Source organism: Lynx canadensis, chromosome X (assembly GCF_007474595.2).
Source record: "Lynx canadensis isolate LIC74 chromosome X, mLynCan4.pri.v2, whole genome shotgun sequence".
In the NCBI taxonomy this organism is placed as follows: domain Eukaryota; kingdom Metazoa; phylum Chordata; class Mammalia; order Carnivora; family Felidae; genus Lynx; species Lynx canadensis.
Window position 1 is genome coordinate 58,366,756 of NC_044321.2, and position 22,578 is coordinate 58,389,333.

The window sequence follows — 22,578 nt, forward strand, 5'->3', positions numbered from 1 at the left end:
AAGATGTAAAAGATCTGTATGCTGAAAACTATAGAAAGCTTATGAAGGAAATTGAAGAAGATACAAAGAAATGGAAAGACATTCTGTGCTCATGGATTGGAAGAATAAATATTGTTAAAATGTCAATACTTCCCAAAGCAATCTACACATTCAGTGCAATCCCAATCAAAATTGTACCCTACCCTCCTCTTGACTTCCCTCTGTAGGAGCCCTTGGAGAGGGATAAGTTTCTTGGGTTGAATGATTGACTTGTTTGATGTTGAATAAACCTTTGTTCCATCCTAAAACAGACAAATCTTAGAGAATGGTAATTTTCCTAAACAGTTATTAGCCAACCCCCAAGAGAGAACAGGAGAGGTAAGCAAGTGAAAGAAACAGTAAAGAAAGTCACAGATCTCCTCTCCATGATGAGTGGGTGCCTGGAGGTGGAGAGCATTACTGAGTTGCAGTTTTGTTTTCCCCAGGCAGCTGAACTACCTGTAGAGTTTGGAGGGGAGGTGCTTCTATTTCATCTCTCAGAGCTACTGCCCCCTGGATCAGGCTCAACTACTTACATCCACTTTTAGCCCCAATCCTCTATCTCCGAGTTTCCTGCACAAATAACCTACTGACAGGCTCTGGGTTTTCACCACCCACTTCAACCTGATTGGTGGCATCCTTCTCAATAAAATTCCTTTGCTTTCCCCCCACAGGCTCCTCTCATCAGCCAGTCCTCTTAGTTGTTCACTGTGTGGTGAGGAGAGGTGACCACTGAATTCCATTGCCCTTTGTCCCCCTACCCTAAACACATATACTCAGGAGGCAATCCCTACCTGGCTTCCCCCTGGCACCACAATCTTGATGCTTTTAATGGGTGGGGTAACCAGGATGGGATACTCTGCAACAGGTACCAGGTGAAAGTTGGTAGAAAATTAAGAAACGACTGAGGTGGATATGGGCCACATGACTGCAGAGTGAAGGGGGCCAAAGGCCAAAGATCTCTTAGACAGTTTCCTTGCTGCTACTGGCACTTCTTTCCTCAAGTGTCACTTCTTCACTTTCACCTTTTATATCCAATCCCTCTCCCCTGCTTTCAGTAGCAGGGGATCAAGGATCTTGGTCTTCTGCAAGAATCTCTCTCTTCTCTGTCTGATGGCAAAGTTGCAAGGAAAAAATACTGTTACAGTGAAAGCTAACTCCTCTGAGTCTAAATTAATCCAAAGCTAAGTTGGGCTTTTCCCAAGACCAGGGAAAGGAGGGAATGCTGGCATGGGCAACAAAAAATAAACTATCAGTACTCCATCTTCCTCACCCCAAGTTTAAATATAGAATGTCTCAGCTGATGAGGATTTAGGGATCAGAATCTACATTCTTTATTTTTATAGTTGAAGAAAATGAGGCTCAAAGACATACTCTCACTTGCTTGCTGGGTAGATATGGTATTTGGGAATAAGCATGTGGAAGTCAGGGTCAGAACGGGGGCCAGAATTCAGGTTTCCAGTTTTCCTATCCAGTATGGTCCTTATTGCCACTGCTGATCTCTGCTTTCTTTAAGGGAAAAATCTGCAGAGTTGGAAAGGGATTAGGCTGTATGGGTGCCAGTTGGCCAAGAAAGAGACAAAAGAGCAACCAAGTAAGTACCTTTCTAGGGGTGACACTTTGGGCAAGTGGACAGGTCTTTTGAGATTTGTTGTTCAAGTTTACTGTTGCCCCAATTTTTAAATAAAAATGTCATAATATGGAGCATGCATTCTCTAGTTGCCCATAGCCTCTACAACTCCCTACTGTCTTCTGTCTGGTGACTTAACCCATTTATGTTACATCTCTGACCCCTGGAAAATATTTGATTGGTCAAATAGAGTAACTTGAGGGAAGGGACTAGGCCAAATTCAGTATCTATCACAAATGGAAATGGTAGGGAGAAAGCATTGGAAATTCCCACCCACATACCTGAAGGTTTATCGTTTTGTGACTGCCTGTCACAACTTTTAAGGACTACACTTGACCTTCAGAAAAAAAATTTATATCATCTGGATATAAATATGTGTATTGTGGAGAGCAGCTGCCAAGAAGAGAATGGAAGAGACAAGGAGTGATTTATTAAGAAGTCTCCTTTCTCATGAACCTAGAGGACATTATGCTAAGTGAAAGAATCCAGATACAGAAGAACAAATACACTTTATGTAAGTGATATATAAATACACTTTATATAAATGATACCACTTATATGAGGAATCTAAAATAGACTCATAGAAACAGAGTTTCTATGAGAACAGACTGGCAGTTGCTAGGGGTTGAAGGGAGGGGGAAATGGGCACAAAGTTTCAGTTATGCAAGATGAATAAATCCTAGAGATCTACTGTGCAGCATAGTGCCCAGAGTTAACAATACTGTATTGTATTTGCTAAGAGGGTAAATCTTATATTCGCTTACCACAAAAACATAATAAGAGGATGGGAGGAAAGTTTTGGAGGTAATTGATATATGTTTATGGAATAGACTGTGGTGATGGCTTCATGGGTGTATACCTATCTCCAAACTCATCATGTTGCATGCATTAAATATGTACAGCTTTTTGTGTGTCAATAATACCTCAGTAAAATAGTTTTTAAAAAGTGGTAAATAAGGTGGGGCGGGGGAGGGAACTGACCTCGTTCCTCTTAAAATTCCTGCCTGGGTTTCTTATTGTGGTGATGGTACAGCCAAAGGGCATACCTACAATCTGAACTGCTTAGCACAATGACAATATGATATTATAACTCTGTGCCACTTTAGTTTGAAATGTTATCCTTTTCTTACATGTATAAATACTCTCATTTATCGTAACTAATATATAACCCTGTCAGTTAGATGGAGCAAAGAGGAGGAAACATGTTCAGAGAGGTTATTTGTCCAAGGTCATAAATATGTGAATAGCCAATAGGCTCCCAGCTTTACTCCTGACTTCTAGTCTGACCCTTTCTACTATACTAAGCTGATATTTTTCTGGAAGTGTTTCATTTGTGAGTATGTCTTGTCTTCACAACGAGTCTATGAATGTTTGGAAGGCAGGGATCACATATTACTCACCTCTGTATTCCTTGAAGCAGCAACCATAGAGACTTGCATGAAGCACTCAATTATTTCTGGTTAATTGGTTAGCCAATATATCCACTCTGTCTTGTTCCCAATACGGGATATCATTTATCTGTAACTTCTAAGTGTCCATTTTTAATCTTTAATTTTAATAAACTTTTGCTGGGTGTAAAAATACATTTGCAAGGCACTCTGCTAGGCCCTGCTCTGGAAATTAAAGCTGTAAGTAAGCTAGAGTCTCTGTACTCAATTAGCTTAAAGTTTTGTTAGAGGTGCCAAAAGGCAGGAGAAACAGAGGGATAAAAATAAGAGAAAGGCCCTAGGACCCTGTCCTCTCTCTTCATTCCAAGTATCAGGTCGGGCTCATTTGTGCAAGTTACTATGATCACAGGACAAGTTTAAGTTTCTATTAAAATTATTGTATTTCTAGAAATGAGCTATTTTAGATCTAGGCTTTGTCTTTCCTGGGGAATGGAAGTGAGGGGCTGAGAGAAGACATGGCCTCAAATCAATGGTAGAACGTTCTGAGGACAACCTGGCCAAATTTATTATGGAGATAGGCTTATTCTTCTGAAAGCAAAATTTGCCCCTGTTCTGGTTATTCTATCTAAAATGGCTACTTAGAGTGAGTACTTCATGAGCAGGGGATACGTTCTTCTCCAAGTGGCCTCAGTGCCCTTTACAAAACAATTTACCACCATTTTCCTTGCCTCTCCTGACCCTGATTAATGTATTCACAAAGTCTTAACTGAGCACTGAGCCAGGTAATATTATGGGAAATACAGAGATTTAAAACTGTAGACTCTTCAAACGTTCACTTTTTGCAAATAACATGATACTGTATATGGAAAACCCAAAATATTCCACCAAAAAACTGCTAGAACTGATCCATGAATTCATCAAAGTCGCAGGATATAAAATCAATGCACAGAATCAGTTGCATTTCTATACTCAAATAATGAAGCAACAGAAAGAGAAATCAAGGAATCGATCCCATTTACAATTGCACCAAAAACCATAAAATAAGTAGGAATAAATCTAATCAAAGAGGTGAAAAATCTATACACTGAAAACTATAGAAAGCTTATGAAAGAAATTGAAGAAGAAACCAAAAAAAAAAAAAAAAGGAAAAATACTCCATGCTCCTGGATAGGAAGAATAAATATTGTTAAAATGTCAATATTACCCAAAGCAATCTACATGTTCAATGCAATCCCTATCAAAATAACACCAGCATTCTTGACAGGACTAGAACAAACAATCCTAAAATTTGTATGGTACCAGAAAAGACCCCGAATAGCCAAAGCAATCTTGAAAAAGAAAACGAAAGTGGGAGGCATCACTATCCCGGACTTCGAGATGTATTACAGAGCTGTAATCATCAAGACAGTATGGTACTGGCACAAGAACAGACACTCAGATCAGTGCAACACAATAGAGAACCCAGAAATGGACCCACAAATGTATGGCCAACTAATCTTTGACAAAGCAGGAAAGAATATCCAATGGAATAAAGACAGTCTCTTCAGCAAATGGTGCTGGGAAAACTGGACAGCGACATGCAGAAAAATGAACCTGGAACACTTTCTTACACCATACACAAAAATAAACTCAAAATGGATGAAAGACCTAAATGTAAGACAGGAAGCCATCAAAATCCTTGAGGAGAAAGCAAGCAAAAACCTCTTTGATCTTGGCCACAGCAACTTCTTACTCAACACGTCTCCAGAGGCAAGGGAAACCAAAGCAAAATTGAACTATTGGGACCTCATCAAAATAAAAGGCTTCTGCACAGCGAAGGAAACAATCAGCAAAACTAAAAGGCAACCGACAGAATGGGAGAAGATATTTCCACATGACATATCAGATAAAGGGTTAGTATCCAAAAATCTATAAAGAACTTACCAAACTCAACACCCAAAAAACAAATAATCCAGTGAAGAAATGGGCAAAAGACATGAATAGACACTTCTCCAAAGAAGACATCCAGATGGCCAACCGACACATGAAAAAATGACCAACATCACTCATCATCAGGGAAATACAAATCAAAACCACGATGAGATACCACCTCACACCTGTCAGAATGGCTAACATTAACAACTCAGGCAACAATAGATGTTGGCGAGGATGCGAAGAAAGAGGATCTCTTTTGCACTGCTGGTAGGAATGCAAGCTGGTGCAGCCACTCTGGAAAACAGTATGGAAGTTCCTCAAAAAATTAAAACTAGAACTACCCTATGACCCAGAAATTGCACTACTAGGTATTTATCCAAGGGATACAGGTATGCTGTTTCGAAGGGACACATGCATCCCAATGTTTATAGCAGAACTATCAACAATAGCCAAAGTATGGAAAGAGCCCAAATGTCCATCAATGGATGAGTGGATAAAGAAGATGTGGTATATATATGTATATAATGGAGTATTACTTGGCAATCAAAAAAATGAAATCTTGGGGTGCCTAGGTTGCTCAGTTGGTTAAGCATCCAACTTTGGCTCAGATCGTGATGTCGCAGTTTGTGAGCTCGAGTCCTGCATCATCAGGCTCTGTGCTGACAGCTTGGAGCCTGGAGCCATCTTCGGATTCTGCGTCTCCCTCTCTCTCTGCCCTTCCCCCGCTTGCACTCTGTCTCTCTCCCTCAAAATAAACAAATGTTAATAAAAACATTAAAAAAGAAAGAATGAAATCTTGCCATTTGCAACTACGTGAATGGAACTAGAGGGTATGAAATGAAGTGATATTAGTCAGTCAGAGAAAGACAAATATCATATGACTTAACTTATATGAGGACTTTAAGATGCAAAACAGATGAACATAAGGGAAGGGAAGCCAAAATAATACAAAAACAAGGAGGGGAACAAAACATAAGAGACTCTTAAATATAGAGAACAGAGGGTTGCTGGAGGGGTTGTTGGAGGGGGGATGGGCTAAATGGATAAGGGGCTCAAGGTATCTACTCCTGAAATCATTGTTGCACCATGTGCTAACTAACTTGGATGGAAATTATAAAAAATAAATAAATTATAGATAATAAATAAATAAAACTAAAAAAATTTTAGACTCTTAAGCCCTTTCTGATCTAGAGGGAGAAAAGACTAAAGTGAATAAAAAACAGGTTCCACACAAAGCAGATGTATTCCAAGAACAAAATGAGTGGTACTGATAGTTCATATTATAGTTCCGAGACGGGAAAGATTCTGTGGTCACAAAAGTTTTCAAGACTAAAGTCTTAAAGGATGGGTAACATTTAGAGTGGTAGAAGAAGGGAGGCAGGCAAGGGCAGCCCAGGCAAAACTCAAGATATACAGTATGGCTATGATGATATACTATGTAAACTGCTTTTAGGTAAAGTAGAGGGAGGGTAGTGAGAAATGAAGTTGGACCAGACATAGGCACACAGGAATAGTTTGATCTAACTAAAGAGCTGGGACTTTAATCAGGAAGCAATGGCAGCTGTTTGGTATTTACAGCCTTGACTGCACTGTCACTTCTATACTTTCCTGCTCCTCTACTGGATTCTAAGCTACTTCAAGATGAGAATGGTATCCTATATCTTTATAACTCCAGAGTGCTTGGCAGTGTAAATGAAGGGCCCTGAGATAATTCGGTGGAGTTGGCAGTTGGTTTATGAACTGAATTCCTGATTTTGTTTATATGTTAAATCAGGTGTATGAGACGAAAAAGGTCACACTATCCACTTGAAAATTCAAGATAAGTAAAAAACAACTGAAAACTTGAGATGAACTTGAGTGAGAGAGAGAGAGGTCCTCTGCCTTTTATGAAATCAAGGCCTCTTTAGGGAATGGCAAGTGTCCTTGAGGAATTCAAGTTTTGCTCTCAAGGCCCTAACTAAAGGTAATAAGAGAGGTCTTATGACTTGTTCTCCTTAAGTGCTTGTAAACTGTTATGCAAAGTTATTGTAGGGCAAATAGCCTCCCCGCAACCTCTAAAATTATATTTTGTACAGTCTCTAACTTACAAATGTTTGATTCACAAATGGCACTTTCAGGCACCTGGGTGGCTCAGTCAGATGAGCATCCGATTCTTGATTTTGGCTCAGGTCATGATCTTGCTGTCATGGAATTGAGCCCCATGTTGGGCTCCATGCTGAGCGGAGCCTTCTTGGGATTCTCTCTCTACCTCTCTCTCTGCCCCTCCCCCACTAGCGCATATGTGCACACATGTACACGTGTGTGCTCTCACTATCAAAATAAATAAATAAACGTTAAAAAACAAAACAAAAAACAAATTGCACTTTCATGCAAACATCTACTGCCATCTCTGCCCTTCCCCACCCGTACTTACTTCTCTGTTCTCCAAGGCCTCTGATAGCACTGCAGTTGAGCCACTGAGAAGAAAATAAAATAATTGTTCAGAAAATCTGTAGGAGGAAGAAACAAAGCTGAAATAAATAGGAACAGCTTAGGGGACATAAAGAAGGTAGAAGTAAGCTCCCAAATAGGTCTTGCCCTTTTCCCCAAAATATCTTTCATCAATGGCCTGAATTATTCTCATGAATTTGTTATACTGCCTGAAAATAAACTATATGGAATCACATTTAGATTAATAAGCACCTTCTTTCTATGTATACAAATACCTCTAGGAGAGTTAGAGAAGCTACTAGACTTTTACTTATTAGTATTGCTGTGCCAAATAATGACCCATTACCTACAGGCTAATAATTAGCTTACTTTGCCTCATGGCACATGAATATTAGGATACCTGGAACTGGGAGTTTGGGTTATGGTAGAGAGGGTAGGTCACTCTGTGAGGCCTAGCAGACTTTAGTGGTATGGTAGGCAGAAATTTAAGATGGCCTCCTAAGATTCCTGGGTTCCTTGTGTACACACACCTTCTCCCAGTTATTTGATCAAACACTGATCTAGTACTGCTGTGAATGGATTTTGCAGATGAAACTAAAGTCCTAAATTGCTTGACCATAAAATAGAGAGATTACGTGAGTGGGCCTGATGTAGCCAGTGAGATCTTTCTTTAAGAGTAGAAAGTTTTCTCCAACTAGTGACAGAACAGGAAGCCAAAAACTTGAAGTACTAGTGGCATTTGATGCATAAGAAGTTTTTGTTGTTGGTTTGAAAATAGAGGAGGATAAATGAAAAGAAATGTGAGCAGCCTCTTGGAGTGGAGAGTGAGTAGCCCCTGATTGACAGCTTGAAGGAAAATAGGGACCTCAGTTATTTCTTTAACAACCTGACTGCACATGGAAGAAGACCCTGAGGCCCAGATGAGAACTGTAGCCCTGGGCAATAACCTTTATTTTAACCTTGTGATGCCTGAGCAGAGGATTCAGCTAAGCTATACCAGACCCCTAATCCATGGGAACTGTGAGATAATAAACGGCTGCTACCTTAAGCCACTAGGTTTATGTTATTTTGTTATGTTAGCAATAGAAACTGGTACAAATGTGATCTCCCTAGGATTAATCTGAGGAGTTTGGCACCCAAGAGTCTGGAAAGAGGAGCTCTATAAAGCAAGGGCTACAAAAAAACAAACTTACCTATTTGAATATTTTGCTGATGGACTGGCTTTCTGTTCAAGAAAGGGAAGCTAACTCACTTCCTTCCCTCCCTCTATACTCCATACCATAAGCAGGACCTTCTTCTTCTAAAGACCCAAGGCTCAGATCAGTCCTGTTATCGCTATGGTTCAGTTCTACAAAAGTTAAACAGATTTTTACGGTCTGGCCAGAGAACTTAATTACTATGTATATTGTTGTTTCTATGGGAAAATACACTCTTCTTTTTTTTTTTTTTAATTTTTTTTTCAACGTTTATTTATTTTTGGGACAGAGAGAGACAGAGCATGAACGGGGGAGGGGCAGAGAGAGAGGGAGACACAGAATCGGAAGCAGGCTCCAGGCTCCGAGCCATCAGCCCAGAGCCCGATGCGGGGCTCGAACTCCCGGACCGCGAGATCGTGACCTGGCCGAAGTCGGACGCTTAACCGACTGCGCCACCCAGGCGCCCCTACACTCTTCTTTTTAAAGTTTATTTATTTTTTGAGACAGAGAGAGAGCACATGCACATGCATGCACATGCAAGCAGGAGAGGGGCAGAGAGAAAGGGAGAGAAAGAGAATCCCAAGGGGACTCCACATTGTTAGCAGAGCTGAACACAGGGCTTGAACTCACAAACCGTGAGATCATGACCTGAGCTGAAATCAAGAATCAGACGCTTAACTGACTGAGCCACTCAGTCACCCTGGGAAAATGCATTCTCAGTTCCCAAGAACTTAAAATCAAGTTTTTGGAACAAAACCCATTCATTCTAAAAATGGACTGTACTCATTTTAATAGAATATAAAGCTGTAAGCCAAGGGGGTATATATATCTGTAGAGCACAAGGCACCTGAGAGCTGGTATTTGGGAGTGTGAAGGGGAGAGGAGGAATCAGTCTTTTAGCAAGGCCATATATAGTGTAGCGTATCATGGATCTAGACCCTAGTTGCCTGCGTTTAAATTCTAGCTCTGCCACTTGCCAGTTGTGTGACTTTAGTCAAGTTGCTTAATTTCTCAGTGCCTCCTGTTCTCCATGTAAATAATGGGATAAAAGTACCATCTCATAGGGTTTCTGAACAAATAAAAGAGCAGATATATGTAAAGCTCTTAGACTAATATCCAGCACACAACATAAGTGTTAGTTATTACTATTATAAATCCTCAGAAACTTTTTTATAGTCTCTTTTGCTTCAGCTTCTTTAGACATACCAGTTAATTTAAATCAGTTCAGGGCTGCCTGGCTGGCTTAGTTGGTGGAGCATGCAACTCTTGATCTCAGTGTTGTAAGTTTGAGCCCCACGTCGGGTGTAGAGATTACTTAAAAACAAAATCTTGGAATAAAAATATCTAAATCAGTTCATCTTTTAAGCTTTAGTTATTTTAGCATCCAGGAATTTACAGTCTTGGAATATTAGGACCATCTTTAAACCATTCCACCTAGAGATACTTTAGACTAATGCCAAGTTATGATGTTCCTTTTATGTAAACCAAATACTATCTACCTCAGTAGAGGCCTTATGTCTTTCTGTGTGGCCATCAATGAAGAGCAATTCTTGTTTGTTTGTTTACTCGTTTTTTGTTTGTTTTTTTTTTTAATTTTTTTTTCAACGTTTTTTATTTATTTTTGGGACAGAGCGAGACAGAGCATGAACGGGCGAGGGGCAGAGAGAGAGGGAGACACAGAATCGGAAACAGGCTCCAGGCTCTGGGCCATCAGCCCAGAGCCCGACGCGGGGCTCGAACCCACGGACCGTGAGATCGTGACCTGGCTGAAGTCGGATGCTTAACCGACTGCGCCACCCAGGCGCCCCTGTTTACTCGTTTTAAGTAGAAGAGTGTAAAAGTGAGGAGACCAAACCTGGAGATGACTTTTAAGACCTCAGTCTTTAGGGTATACCTAGAATCTAAGTTTAAAGTGTGACAGAGAGAGACAGAGCATGAGTGGGGAAGGGGCAAAGAGACAGAGGGAGACACAGCACCCAAAGCAGGCTCCAGTCTCCCAGCTGTCAGCACAGAGCCCCATGCAGGGCTCGAACCCACGAACCACGAGATCATGACCTGAGCCAAAGTCCAGCGCTTAAACGACTGAGCCACCCAAGCGCCCCTCCTTTGTCCCTTTCAAGTGTTGACTGTGGTTTTGGAAATATACAGGAAAGCAGATTTTGAGGGGTGTGAGGGAGGACAGAAAATTAAACCCATCCCGTTGTACCTGCCTCTTATTGCTCCAGCACTGTATGCCAAGGAGAATAGGCAAGCTCCTGTGTGTGAGAGGTTGCAGGATATAGTGAAAAGATTATGAAACCTGAATTCTAGTCCTAACCACCATTTAGTATAATCTCAGTTTCTCATTGGTAAAATGAGAATACCAATCTCTGCTCAAAGGTGAAATGATTGTTGCGAACATCCAATGAAATCATGGGTGTGAACATGCTTGTAAACTGTAAAGCACTGTGCAAACCTCAACACTTCCCCTCCTCTGTGCACTATCTCATGTGTTTATTACAGTACTTGGCACTATACAAAATCAAGTCTTTACTGGTCTATCTCACCTACCAGTTATGAAGTCAGTGAAGGTATGGAACTTGTCGGTCCTTTTCACTGCTATACCCCAGTATCTAGCCCAGAGCCTGACACAAAGTAGGTAGGTATTCAATAAATATTAAATTGATCATAAGAAATTCATATTTAAAAAGGCAGAGTTTGCTTTTATGGCCCTCAATATTTTTTCCCCCGGACTTCAGTTTCCTTCAGTGCTCCTTCAATTTCAGAGCCGTACTGTCTGGCACTTTCCTATTTAAAAATGCTCTGGGGAAAATAACCAACTTTACTTACAAGATGTCAATCATTGGGATATTTTCCTCTTCCTCTTGAGGAATTTCCTCTTCCTCTTGGACGCTTGACTGAGACACCCAGGCACCCCACATTCTTTCCAAAAAATATTTTATTTTGGGGGAGCTGGCTTAGTTGGTTTAGCATCCAACTCTTAACTTTGGCTCAGGTCATGATCTCATGGTTTGTGGGTTCAAGCCCCACATAGGTCTCTGCACTGTTAGTGTGGAGCCTGCTTGGGATTCTCTCTCTCCATTCTCTACCGCTCTCTCCATCTCTCTCTCTCTCTCTCTCTCAAAATAATTAAATAAATAAACTTTAAAAATAAAATGAAATAAATATTTTATTTTTAAGTAATCTCTACACCCAACATGGGGCTCAAAAACAACCCTGAGATCAAGAGTCGTATGCTCCACCAACTGAGCCAACCAGGTGCCCCAAGGAATTAGCATTCTAATAGGAGTGAAGAACTTAGGCTAATCTCTAATGGTTGGAACTTCAGGCAATTGTGGGCAATATATGAGTTTATGCAAGAAGCCTTTGGGAGTCACTGATTTCCAGAGCCAGGTAGGGTGAAATATGGCACTTACCTTGAATGCAAAATTTAAGAGAGCATCAAAATGCCAGTAATCAAGATCATAATATTTTAATATTTGTTTGCTTTTTTAGTTTTATTGAGATACAATTTACATATCATAAGTCTTACTCATTTAAAGTGCACAATACAGAGGTGCCTGGCTGGCTCAGTTGGTAGAGTATGTGACTCTTGATCTCAGGCAGGGTTATAAGTCCAAGCTCCAAGTTGGGTGTAGAGTTTACTTAAAATAAATAAATAAATAAATAAATAAATAAATAAATAAATAAATTCATTAAAAAATAAAGTGCACAATACAATAGTGTTTACTATATTTACAGAGCCATGTAGCCATCACCATAATTTATTTTTAGTACATTTTCATTGCCCCAAAAGGAAACCTTGTACCCACTGAGTCAGTTCCCATTCCCCTTAAGCCCTAACCTCTCTCCTCCCAGTCCTAGGTAACCACAAATATTTTGTGTCTCTATAGGTTGGTCTATTCTAGACATTTCATGTAAGTGAAATTATAAAATATGTGGTGTTTTGTGATTAGCTTCTTTAACAAATTAAAGTATGCTTTCAAAATTCATCTATTGTGTAGGTGTACATTGTGTTTATCCATTCATTAGTTGATGGACATTTGACTTATCTCCACTTTTTTTTAAGTTTATTTATTTATTTTGAGAGGGACAGAGACAGTGTGAGTGGGGCAGGGTCAGAGAGACAGGAAGAGAGACAGAATCCCAAGCAGGCTCCGTGCTGTCAGCATGGAACCCAATGTGGAGCTTGAACCCACAAAGCTGTTAGATCATGACCTGAGCTGAAACCAAGAGTTGGATACTTAACTGAACTCCCCAAGAGCTCCCCCCCACCCTTTTCGACTATTATGAATAATGCTGTTATGAACAAGTTGTTGTGTGGACATGTTTTGTGTGGACACGTGTGGGCATATGTAGGAGAACTGTTGGGTCATATGTTAACTCTAGGTTTAACTTTTTGAGGAACTGCCAAACTATCCCTCATTTTACATTCCCACCAGAAAAAATATATATGAGGGTTTCGATTTCTTCACATTTTTGCCAATGCTCATTTTCATTTTGGTTACAGTCGTTCTAGTAGGCATGAACACAGGAATGCAATATTTTTTTAATTAAAATTAATGCAAAAGTCGATGATGAACAAAATATTGAAATTTTTAATAAAGACAGAACCTGTAGTGCTGTGCTGAGCCATATTAGAGCCTGAGAGGTAAAAGGAAATATGTGTGTTCCCATACACTTGTTTCTATTTCTTTTGAATGGCCATGAAAAAAAACAACTTTGAAAGTACACTTTATGAATGTGAAAAGATATGAATATTTTTCCTGAATTTGAAAATAAATTAAACAGAAAAGTAAATAAATTGGAAATTTACAAATCAACAGATAAGAGCATCAATTATTATGGAGAAAGCACATATCAAATAGAAATTAAGGAAATTATACATGTCATTATACATAATGAATCATACATAATTTCACATTTGAAATGGAGATATAAAAAATTAAATGAAGTACCCTAACAATTTTAATTTCTTTTTTAAATTTTATTTTTTAATTTACATCCAAATTAGCATATAGCTCAACAATGATTTCAAGAGTAGATTCCTTAATGCCCCTTACCCATTTAGACCATTCCCCCTCCCACAACCCCTCCAGTAACCTTCTGTTTGTTCTCCATATTTAAGAGTCTCTTATGTTTTGTCCCCCTCCCTGTTTTTATATTATTGTTTCTCTTCCCTTATGTTCATCTGTTTTGTCTCTTAAAGTCCTCATATGAGTGAAGTCATATGTTATTTGTCTTTCTTTGACTAATTTTGCTTAGCATAATACTCTCCACTTCCATCCATGCAGTTGCAAATGGCAAGACTTCATTCTTTTTGATTGCCAAGTAATACTCCATTGTGTATATATATACCACTTCTTCTTTATCCATTCATCCATCAATGAACATGTCGGTTTTTTCCATACTTTGGCTATTGTTGATAGTACTGTTATAAACAACAGATGTTGGCAAGGATACGAAGAAAGAGGGTCTCTTTTGCATTGTTGGTAGGAATGCAAGCTGGTTCAGCCACTCTGGAAAACAGTATGGAGGTTCCTCAAAAAATTAAAACTAGAACTACCCTATGACCCAGAAATTGCACTACGAGGTATTTATCCAAGGGATACAGGTGTGTTGTTTCAAAGGGACATATGCACCTCAATGTTTATAGCAGCACTATCTGAAATAGTTTTAAGGTGCTTGCAAAATTAGAACAACATAAACTATCAACAATTGACTCAAGAAGAAATAAAACATTTGAATATAACTTTAAAAGTGAAAAGAAGAATTAGTAATCCAAGAAAAGCCCATAAAAAGAAGCTTAGGCCCAGATGGCTTCACTGGTTAATTCTACTAAATATTTAGAGAAGAATTAATAGTCCTTTACAAACTCTTCCAAAAAATAGAAGAGGAGGGAACAATTTCTGACTCATTCTCTAAGACCAGAATTACCCTGATACCAAAACCAGAGAAAGACATTAGAAATGAAAACTACAGACCAATATCTCTTATGAATATAAACACAAAAATCTCCAGCAAAATACTACTGAATAGAACCTGGAAACAGATAAAGGGGATCATATGTCATGAAAAAGTGGAATTTATTGTAGAAATACTAGATTGGTTCAACATATAAAAATCAATCACCCTATTAATAGAATAAAGTGCAAAAACCACATGATCATCTCAGTAGATGTATGAAAAAACCTTCAACAAAATCCAAATCTTTTCATGGAAAAAAAAAAACACAACAAAGTAGGAATAGAAGGGAACTTACACAAACTGAAAAAGAGCATCTTTGGTAGACTAAATAATGGCCCCTGTCCTAATCCCTTGAAAGCGTGAGCATGTTACACGGTAAAATAGACTCCACAAAATGTGATTAAGATGTTGAGATGCGGAAATTATGCTGGATTATTCGGGTGGGCCCAATGTAATCACAAGTTTCCTTATAAGAAGGAGGCAGGGGATCAGAGTCAAAGAGAGAAGGTGAGAGATTATAGATGATGCTACACTGCTGGATTTGGAGATGGAGGAAGGGTCCCATGAGCCCAGGGTCCTATACAGCCTCTAGAAGCAAGAAAATGCAAAGAAACAGATTCTTCCCTAGAGCCTCCAGAAAGAACAAAGACCTGCTGACATCTTAATTTTAACTAAGTGCAACTGATTTCATATTTCTGACCTCAGGGAATGTTGAGAATAACTTTGTGTTACTTTCAGTCACTAACTTTGCAGTAATTTATTATAGTGGCAACGGGAAGCTAATACAGCACCAAAAAAAATCCTTTCTTTTTTAGATTAGGAATAAACCAAGGATGTTTTCTCTCACCACTTCTGTTAAGCCTTGTAGTAGAGATTCTGTCCAGGGCAATTAGGCAAGTAAAAGAGATAAAATGCAGCCATATTAAGAAAGAAGTAAAACTATATCTACTTTCAAATGACATAATCTTGTACATAGACAATCCTAACAAATCCATAAAAAATACTAGAAGTAGAACTGATAAACCATTTTGATAAGGTTGTACAACAAAACCAATATACAATAATCAGTTGTATTTTCACACATTTGCATGAATAATCTGAAAATGAAATTAAGGAAACAATTTTATTTAAAATAGTATCAAAAACACTTAAGAATAGGCAATAGGTTTGCAGCCAAAACACAAGTGTCATGAAAACCACTGCTAAACCTAAACTAAAATGGGAAAGGAAAAGATTCATATCACCATCATCATCATTGGACATGTAGATTCGGGCAAGTCTACCACTACTGGTCATCTGATCTACAAATGTGGTGGGATCGACAAAAGATCTATTGAAAAATTTTAAGAAGGAGGCTGCTGAGATGGGAAAGGGCTCCTTCAAGTATGTCTGGGTGTTGGATAAAATGAAAGCTGAAAGTGAATGTGGTATCACCATTGATATCTCCCTGTTGAAATTCAAGACCAGCAAGTATTATGTGACCATCATTGATGCCCCAGGACACAGAAGCTTTATGAAAAACATGATTACAGGGGCACCTGAGTGGCTCAGTTGGTTAAGCATCTGACTTCAGCTTAGGTCATGATCTTGCGGTTCACGAGTTCAAGCCCCATGTAGGGCTCTGTGCTGACAGCTCAGAGCCTGGAGCCTGCTTCCGATTCTGTCTTCCTCTCTCTGTGCTCCTCCCCCGCTCATGCTCTGTCTCTGTCTCTCTCTCAAATATAAATTTAAAAAAACATTAAAAAAAAACATGATTACAGACACATCTCAAGCTGACTGTGCTGTCCTGATTGTTCCTGCTGGTGTTGGTAAATTTGAAGCAGGTATCTCCAAGAATGGGCAGCCTGTGAGTATTACCTTCTGGCTTACAACTTGGTGGTGGTAACAAAGTGGATTCCACTGAGCCACCCTACGGCCAGGAGAGATATGAGGAAATCATTAAGTCAGCACCTATATTAAGAAAATTGGCTACAACTCCGACACAGTAGCATTTGTGCCAATTTCTGGCTGGAATGGTGACAACATGCTGTAGCCAAGTGCTAACGTGCTTTGGTTCAAGGGATGGAAAGTCACCCATAAAATGGCAATGCCAGTGGAACCACACTGTTTGAAGCTCAGGATTGCATTCTGCTACCAACTCGTCCAACTAACAAGCCCTTGCATCTACCCCTTTAGGATACCTACAAAATTGGTTGTATTGGTACTGTCCCTGTGGGCCAAGTGGAGACTGGCATTGTTAAGCCTGGCATGGTGGTCACCTTTGCTTTAGTCAATGTTACAACTGAAGTAAAGTCTGTTGAAATGCACCACAAAGCTTTGAGTGAGGCTCTACCTGGGGACAACGTGGGCTTCAATGTCTAGAATGTATCTGTCAGGGCACCTGGGTGGTTCAGTTGGTTAAGCATCTGACTCTTGGTTTCAGCTTAGGTCATGATCTTGCAGTTTCATGGGTTCGAGCCCCACAGCACAGAGCCTGCTTGGGATTCTCTCTTTACCTCTCTCTCTGACCCGCCCCGACTCGTGCTGTCTGTGTCTCTCTCAAAATAAATAAGTCAACTTTTAAAAAAAAGAAAAAGAATGTATCTGTCAAAGATGTCTGTCATGGCAATGTGGCTGCTGACAGCAAAAATGACCCATCAATGGAAGCAGCTGGCTTCACAACTCAGGTGATTATCCTGAACCATCCAGGCCAAATCAGTGCTAGATATGCACCTGTGCTGGATTGTCACACAGGTCACATTGCTTGTAAGTTTGCTAAGCTGAAGGAGAAGATTGATTATCGTTCTGGAAAAAAAGCTGGAAGATGGTCTTGAAATCTGGTGATGCTGCCATCATTGATATGGTTCCTGGCAAGCCTATGTGTGTTGAGAGCTTCTTTGAGTATCCTCCTCCGGGTCGTTTTGCTGTTCGTGACATGAGACAGATGGTTGCTATGGCTGTCACCAAAGCAGTGGACAAGAAGGCAGCTGGAGCTGGCAAGGTCACCAAGTCTTCCCAGAAAGTTCAGAAGGCTAAATGAATATTATCCCCCAAACCTGCCATTCCAGTCTTTATCAGTGGTGAAAGAATGGTCTCAGAATTGCTTGTGTCAATTGGCCATTTAAGTTTAATAGTAAAAGACTGGGTAATTATAACAATGCATTGTAAAACCTTCAGAAGGAAAGGAGAATATTTTGTGGACCATTTGTGTGTGTGTGTGTGTGTGTGTGTGTGTGTGTGTGTGTGGCAGTTTTAAGTTATTAGTTTTTAAAATCAGTACTTTTTAATGGAAACAACTTGACCAAAAATCTGTCACAAAATTTTGAAACCCATTAAAACAAAAGTTTAATGAGAAAAAAAAAAAAAACACTTGGGAATAAATTTAACAAAAAGGTACAAAACTTGTACATAGAAAAAAATACAAAATGTCATTGACAGAAATTTAAGAGGACCTAAATATGTGGGAAAACATTCAATGCTCATGGATTAGAAGACTTAATATTGTTTAGATATCAATACTCCCCCAAATTTTGAACACATTTAACACAATCCCTATAAAAATCCCAGCTTGATTATTTCAAAAATTGCCAAGCTGATCCTAAAATTAATATGAAACTACAGGGGCACCTGAGTGGCTCAGTTGGTTAAGCGTCTGAGTCCAGCTCAGGTCATGATCTCATGGTCTGTGGGTTTGAGCCCCACGTCGGGCTCTGTGCTGACAGCTTGGAGCCTGGAGCCTGCTTTGGATTCTGTGTCTCCCTCTCTCTCTGCCCCTCCCCTGCTCATGCTCTGTCTCTGTCCCTCCCTCTCAAAAAATAAACATTAAAAAAAAAAAAGAAACTACAAAGGACCAGAATAGCTAAAAATGATCTAGAAAAAGGAACAAAGTTGTAGCATTCGCACCTCTTGATTCTAAAACTCACTTCAAAGCTCCAGTAATCAAGATTTGTGGTAGAGACATAACATTAGAAATATAAGTAAATAAAATAGAATTGAGAGTTCAGAAATAAAATCTTCACATTTTATGCTCAATTTTCTACAAAGAAAGACTAGTCTTTTAAACATATGGTGCTGGAACAACTGAATATTTACATGCAAAAGAAAGAAGTTGGATCTCTATCTTCCACAATATACAAAAACTAATTCAATTAAAGATCTAAATCTAAATGTGAAAACTATAAAAGTCTTAGAAGAAAACTTAGGTGTATATCTTCATGCTCCTAGATTAGACAATAGTTTCTTAGATATGACATCAAAAGTCCAAGGAACAAAGAAAAAGCAGACAAATTATACTTAATCAAAATTAAAAACTTTTGTCCTTCAGATGACACACCAAGAAATTGAAAAATCCATAGAATAAGAGAAAATATTTGCAAACAATATGTCTGATAATGAACACATATCCAAAAAATATATATTCTATTATATATATCATCATTTTATATGTATATCTTACTACTCAACAGTAAAAGTTCAATAACAGTAAAAGATCAATAACATATCTAAAAATATATATTCCATTATATATCATCATCAAAAGTAAAAGATCAATAACCCAATCAAAAAATGGGCAAAGGATTTGAATAGACATTTCTTCAAAGAAGATACATAAATGGCCAATAAGCACATACAAAGATGCTCAACCTTATTGGCCATCAGGGAAATCCAAATCAAAAACACAATGGGATGCTACTTCACACCTCCTAGGCTGGCTATAATTAAAATGACAAATGTTACTGAGGATATGGAGAGACTGGCACCCTGATATATTGCCGGTGGTAATGTAAAATGGTACAGTGCCTTGGAAAACAGTTTGCAACTCTTCAAAGGGTTCAACGTTGGGCTACCATATTATCTAGCAGTTCTGGTATATTCCCAAGGAATTAAAAACATGTCCATACAAAAACTTGTTCACAAATGTCCATAGCAACATTATTCATAAGAGCCAAGAAGTGGAAACAATCCAAACATACATATTGGATGAAAAAATATGTTGTATATCCATACAATGGGATATTATTTAATCCTAAAAGGAATGGAAAAGGAATAAAGTACTGATATATGCTATAACATGCATAAACCTTGAAAATGTTATGCTAAGCAAAAAAAAAAAAAAAGGCCAGAAACAGAAGGTCACCTACTGTATGATTTAATTTATATGAAATTTTCAGAAGGGATAAATCCATAAATACAGAAAATAAATTAGAATTTGCCAGGGACTTGTTTGGGGGCTTGAAGAGGGGATGAGTGATAAGGGGTACAGGGTTTCTTTTTGGGGTGATTAAAATGTTCTGAAATTAGTGGTGAGAGTTACACCAGTCTGTGAGTTTACTAACAACTACTGAATCATACTCTTTGAAATGGTATTTTTATGGTATCCGAATTACATCTCAAAAAAAAAAAAAAAAAGAGCTTCGAGGCAGGTCAACTTTACACAGAGAAAGTTGTGTGATTTTACATGTCTCATGATACATCCTTCATTCTAATATAAATGCCCTCAATGGTTCAAAGTACATTTATAGATTTCTCATTGTTCTTCCCATATCCTACATCATTTAGTACAGTGCCTTGCAAAATGTATGACCTTATTAATCATTTTAGGTGTGAAATGTATGTATTCATCTCCTTAAGTCTCCTACTAAAAAACATTACACAACCTTCATATTTTATTTTTTTCCACTCACCCATAAATTTCCTGAGGCTAAGCATCATGGTAGATTCATTCCAATATTCTCTTTCCACACTCAAACATCACTTTTATTCCCACCTTGTACCTAGTATAGTGTCTGATACACAAATACTGCTTATAATTCTTTTAAAACTCCTTTTATTTTTTGCTTCCCAACTTGAACCTAATCTTCTTGAGGACCAATACTGGGTTTAATTCACATTTGTATTCTCTACCATCCTCTCTTGAATAGCCCTATTCTTTACATGCAAGTTCTGTTTTTTTTCCTCTCTTCCAAGTTTTTATTTAAATTCAAGTTAGTGTAGTATTCACTACACTACACATACAGTGTAGTATTGGTTTCAGGAGTAGAACCCAGTGATTCATCACTTCCATATAACACCCAGTGCTCATCCCAGCAAGTGCCCTCCTTAACGCTCATCACCCATTTAGCCCACCCCTCCCACTTCCCCTCCAGCAGCCCTCAGTTCATTCTCTACAGTTAAGATTCTGTTATGGTTTGCTGCCTCCTCTGTTTTTATCTTGTTTTATTTTTTCTTCCCTTCCCCTATGTTCATCTGTTTTGTTTCTTAAAATCCATGAGTCAAATCATATGGTTATTTGTCTTCCTCTGACTTATTTTGCTTAGCATAATACACTCTAGTTCCATCTATTTCATTACAAATGGCAAGATTTCATTCTTTCTGATGGCTGAGTAATATTCCAATACATGTGTGTATACATATACATATATATCATATATCATATTTAAATCACCTTTTCTTTATCCATTCATAATTCAATGGATATTTGGGTTCTTTCCATAATTTGGCTATTGTTGATAGTGCTGCCATTAACATTGGGGTGCATGTACCCCTTTAAATCAGTTTTTTTGTATTCTTTGGATAAATACCTCATCAGGCAATTGCTGGGTCATAGGGTAGTTCTATTTTTCACTTTTTAAGGAATCTATATACCGTATTCCAGAGTGGCTGCACCAGTTTGCATTCCCACCAACAGTGCAAGAGGGTTCCCCATTTCTCTGCATCCTCACCAACATCTCATGTTTCCTGAGTTGTTAATTTTAGCCATTCTGACAGGTGTGAGGTGGTATCTCATTGTCACTTTGATTTGTATTTCCCTGATGATGAATGATGTTGAGCATTTTTTCATGTGTCTGTTAGCCATTTGTATGTCTTCTTTGGTGAAATGCCCATTCATGTCTTCTGTCCATTTTTTAACTGGATTATTTATTTTTTGGGTATTGCGTGTGATATGTTCTTTACAGATTTACATGTAAGTTCTTGATGAATGAATAAATTATGTTATATCTGCTCTCCCGTTTGCCACATCAAATTGTACTTTTTCCCAACTCATGTTTTAAATGAATGTATTCTAGTCTAATTATGCATGCATCTATCATTTGGACTGTCATTATAGGTTCATGACTCCTTTATTTGTCTTAAAAATAAATGCAAAGGTAAGAGAAAGTCTTGTCCCAGGGATCATTGCCTGTGCAATTATCTTTGTAAATTCTCTGAGAGTTTGCCAAATGTGGCTGAATGATGGTGAAATCCCAACTCTTCTTTTGTCTCTTTGGATTTTATATTGCAGGAGACAATTTTCTTACTTTTGAAACATTTACAATGAGAGAGGAAAACTGGGCTCTCACAGAGAATGGAATAGGAACTGACTGGACCAGGAGTCCAGGAAACCAACAGGATCAGCCTCGAAGAGCAGATATTGTAGCTTGGCCATCAAACTCTGTCTCTGGTGTTTTCTGGAGGCATTTTTCTTGGGATCAAGGAAGTTAGACTAGGAGAAATGTGAATGGTAGAGGCAGGGATATGAGGTTTCTACCTTTGCTATCAATAGAGCTTTTCTCCGCTTAGGTCTCTGAACACCACTAAACGCCACTAAATAAAACAGTGTATCAGGTTTTCCCCCACTAAAATTGACTAGCAGTGTCACAAGCCTATTCTTCTAGTAGTTCTTCCTCCTGATTATTTATTTATATGTATTTCTTTAAAATCCAAATGGTCCTGGGGCACCTGGGTGGCTCAGTAGGTTAAGCGTCCAGCTTCGGCTCAGGTCATGTTCTCGTGGTTCATGAGTTCAAGCCCCACGTTGGGCTCTGTGTTGACAGCTCAGAACCTGAAGTCTGTCCTGGATTCTGTGTCTACCTCTCTGCCTCTCCCATGCTTGCTCTCTCTTTCTCTCTCAAAAAGAAACATTAAAAAAATTAAAATCCAAATGGTCCTTTGTTCCAGGCATAAAAAGTCCTGAGAGTCATCAGAGCAAAACTGCAGTAGATTTCACTCAATTTTCTCTACTTTTCTATTTACAATTAAATCACTGCAGAGAGATGTTGTGTACCTAGCTTAAAAT

The 22,578-nt window shown here is 38.7% G+C and overlaps 1 pseudogene; it reads left to right on the forward strand.

The window, feature by feature from the left end:
• Positions 1-15,723: 15,723 nt before the first annotated feature.
• On the forward strand, positions 15,724-17,580 carry LOC115507566 (annotated as a pseudogene).
• Positions 17,581-22,578: the final 4,998 nt, after the last annotated feature.